Source organism: Rhincodon typus, chromosome 23 (genome assembly GCF_021869965.1).
Source record: "Rhincodon typus isolate 14 chromosome 23, sRhiTyp1.1, whole genome shotgun sequence".
Classification (NCBI taxonomy): domain Eukaryota; kingdom Metazoa; phylum Chordata; class Chondrichthyes; order Orectolobiformes; family Rhincodontidae; genus Rhincodon; species Rhincodon typus.
Window position 1 is genome coordinate 340523 of NC_063354.1, and position 3824 is coordinate 344346.

At 52.4% G+C, this 3824-nt stretch overlaps 1 protein-coding gene across 2 annotated transcripts in view; it reads left to right on the forward strand.

The window, feature by feature from the left end:
- The window catches only part of utp6 (UTP6 small subunit processome component), a 51766-nt gene that overhangs the window by 9509 nt on the left and 38433 nt on the right, over window positions 1-3824 (forward strand). The gene's annotated exons all lie outside the window — the stretch shown is intronic.

The following is a 3824-nucleotide window of genomic DNA, read 5'->3' on the forward strand; positions in this document are numbered from 1 at the left end:
CCGGGGCTCAGACTGGGTAAATACCCAGGGCTCAGACTGGGTAAATACCCCGGGCCCGGGGCTCAGACTGGGTAAATACCCCGGACCCGGGGCTCAGACTGGGTAAGTACCCGGGGTCCAGGGCTCAGACTGGTAAATACCCCAGGCCCGGGGCTCAGACTGGGTAAATACCCAGGGCTCAGACTGGGTAAATAGTCCGAGCCCGGGGCTCAGACTGGGTAAATACCCCGGGCCCAGGCTCAGACTGGGTAAATACCATTGGGCCCAGGGGTCAGACTGGGTAAATACCCCAGGCCCAGGGCTCAGACTGGATAAATACCCCTGGGCCCAGGGGTCAGACTGGGTAAATACCCCAGGCCTGGGGGTCAGACTGGGAATACCCCAGGCCCGGGGCTCAGATTGGTAAATACCCTGGGCCCGGGGCTCAGTCTGGGTAAATACCCCGGGCCTGGGGCTCAGACTGGGTAAATACCCAGGGCTCAGACTGGGTAAATACCCCGAGCCCGGGGCTCAGACTGAGTAAATACCCCAGGCCTAGGCTCAGACTGGGTAAATACCTCGGGCCTGGCGCTCAGACTGGTAAATACCCCGGGCCCAGGGGTCAGACTGGGTAAATACCCCAGGCCCAGGGGTCAGACTGGGTAAGTACCCCAGGCCCGGGGCTCAAACTGGGTAAATACCCCGAGCCAGGGGCTCAGACTGGGTAAATACAGTGTAGTGCTAAACTGTTTAAATAGCACAGATTAAATTGAAACTATGATTGTAACAATTAGATCAGATCTAAGCTCTGCAGCCCTGCCACATCCAGTTGTGAATGGTGGTGGACAATTAAACAACTCACTGGAAGAGGAGTCTCCACAAATATCCCCATCCTCAATGATGGAAGAGCCCAGCACATCAGGGCAAAAGATAAAGCTGAAGCATTCGCAGCAATCTTCATCCAGAAGTGCCGACTGGATGATTCATCTCGGCCTCCTCCAGTGGTCCCCAGCATCACAGATACCAGTCTTCAGCCAATTCGATTCACTCCACGTGATATCAAGAAACGGTTGGAGACATTGGATACTGCAAAGGCTACGGGCCCTGACAACATTCCGGCAATAATACTGAAGGCTTGTGCTCCAGAACTTGCTGCTCCCCTAGCCAAGCTGTTCCAGTATAGTTACAACACTGGCATCTACCCGACAATGTGGAAAATTACCCATGTCCTGTACATAAAAAGCAGGACAAATCCAACCCGGCCAATTCCCGCCCCATCAGTCTCCTCTCGACCATCAGTAAAGTGATGGAAGGTTTTTTCTTAATATTCTTTGCTAGTTTGCTCTCACCATTAATTTTTTTGTCATACTTTGTTGGCTTTTCAAACTTTCTCCGTCCTGTGGTTTACTGCTAATGTTTCCCCCATTGAATGTTTGTTCTTTTAATATGATTCTGAACAAACTTCCCTGATTAATGATGGTTGGTTTATTTCTTTTCCAGAATCACTGTCCCTCATTGGGGAAGATCTTTGTTGTGAACCATGAACTATAGATAGAATCTTCGAGAGCTTGGAATGGTGCAGACTGTTGATCTTAACATTGGGAACAACTTGCTGCATCTTTTATGGATTTGAAGGGCAGTCAGGTGTGTTCCTCAATGGGCAGCACACTTTGCCAAATAAAGGGGATTATTGCTATTAAATATCGTATTAACAGAGCAACTCGTCTCATTAATGTGCATCTTCCTATCTCACCAAACACGCCACACACATAAACCATTGGGAAAACTCAATGTGGAATCCAGAGCGGGGTCCTGACTGGTTCCACTTTGTTCCAAAAGATCTCCATATTGGACCCTGGCACCACCATTTTAGGCATACTGCATTGGCACTGGCCACATACCCTCCATATCCATGGACACTGGCATGTGACATGTACCAGACTCTAAGAACCCTCATGGTACATGTTTGAGCTACTAACAGGATGCTTCTAAACTTGAAAACTTCAGCTCAGGATGAAGCAGTAACTATCATTGCAATACAGCAACAAGAATACTTTATACTCAGGCACAGGCCTTCAGCTAATTGAGGGGACTAGGCTGCAGCTCCAGGTCCTGTGCTTTCTGTCATCGCACTCTCTCACTTAGAGCCCAGCTCGATGCTGGCAGTGTCCCTACCTCGGCTTTTTGTACATTGCACCCGCCTTCAGCCGGTGAGAGCAGATCCATATTCCTACTGCCTGGCCATTCCCGTTAGCACAGGCACAAAGACAGGAAACTCATCACCGTTGTCAGTCAGTCTTAGTCCATTCAAGAGGGAGAGTCTTCACTCAGGAGATCCCAACACAGGCAGGGCCCTACCCGGGACAGGGTCAGGATCCTCTCCTAATAAGAGTTGGACAGTGGGTAGGTAACCTTTTTGGGGGTATATTGGGTAGATGCCCTTGTTGGGGGGTAAAATAGGTAGCAGCCCCTGTTGGGTAAAGTGGGTAGATGCCCCTGTTGGGGTAAAGTGCATAGATGCCCCTGTTGGGGGTATATTGGGTAGATGCCCCTGTTGGCAGTAAAGTGGGTAGAAGCCCCTGTTGGGGTTATATTGGGTAGATTCCCCTGTTGGGGGTCAAGTGGGTTGATGCCCCTGTTGGGTAAAGTGGGTAGATGCCCCTGTTGGGGTAAAGTGCGTAGATACCCCTGTTGGGGGTATATTGGGTGGATGTCCCTGTTGGGGGTAAAGTGGGTAGAAGCTTCTGTTGGGGGTAAAGTGGGTAGATGCCCCTGTTGGGGGTACATTGGGTAGAAGCCCCTGATGGGGGTAAAGTGAGTAGAAGCCCCTGTTGGGGGTATATTGGGTAGAAGCCCCTGTTGGGGGTAAAGTGGGTAGATGTCCCTGTTGGGGGTAAAGTGAGTAGAAGCACCTGTTGGGGGTAACGTGGGTAGATGCCCCTGTTGGAGGTAAAGTGGGTAGATGCCCTGTTGGGGGTATATTGGGTAGATGCCCCTGTTGGGGGTAAAGTGGGTAGAAGCCCCTGTTGGGGGTATATTGGGTAGATGCCCCTGTTGGGAGTAAAATGGGTAGAAGCCCCTGTTGGGGGTATATTGGGTAGATGCCCCTGTTGGGAGTAAAGTGGGTAGAAGCCCCTGTTGGGGGTATGTTGGGTAGAAGCCCCTGTTGGGGGTATATTGGGTAGATGCCCCTGTTGGGAGTAAAGTGGGTAGAACCCCCTGTTGGGGGTATGTTGGGTAGATGCCCCTGTTGGGTAAAGTGGGTAGATGTCCCTGTTGGGGGTAAAGTGGGTAGAAGCCCCTGTTGGGGCTAAAGTGGGTTGATGCCCCTGTTGGAGGTATATTGGGTAGATGCCCCTGTTGGGGCTAAAGTGGGTTGATGCCCCTGTTGGAGGTATATTGGGTAGATGCCCCTGTTGGGGGTAAAGTGGGTAGATGCCCCTGTTGGGGTTAAAGTGTTAAGGAGAGTACCCGCCTGGAAACGGGAGGCCAATCGGCCCGTTGTTTACGGGGGCGGGCAGTTGCTAGGATCGAGTCCCGGAAGAGCGGAGAGAGCGACTGCTCCCTCGGGATCCACCGGCTCCGGGATCGCGGGGAGCGGCGTCAGATTCAGCCGGGACCGGGATCGGGGCAGGAGGCAGCCAACAGCTTCCGGGAGGGAGCAACAACGCCCCACCCCCAGGATCAGGGTCTGTCTGTGTGTGTGTGGGTGCCTGTGTCCCTCTGTTTGAGTGTCAGTGTCCCTCTGTGTGTGGGTACCTGTGTCCCTCTGTGTGTGGGTGTCTGTGTGTCCCTCTCTGTGTGTCTGTGTCCCTGTGTGTGGGTGTCTGTGTCCCTCTGTGTGT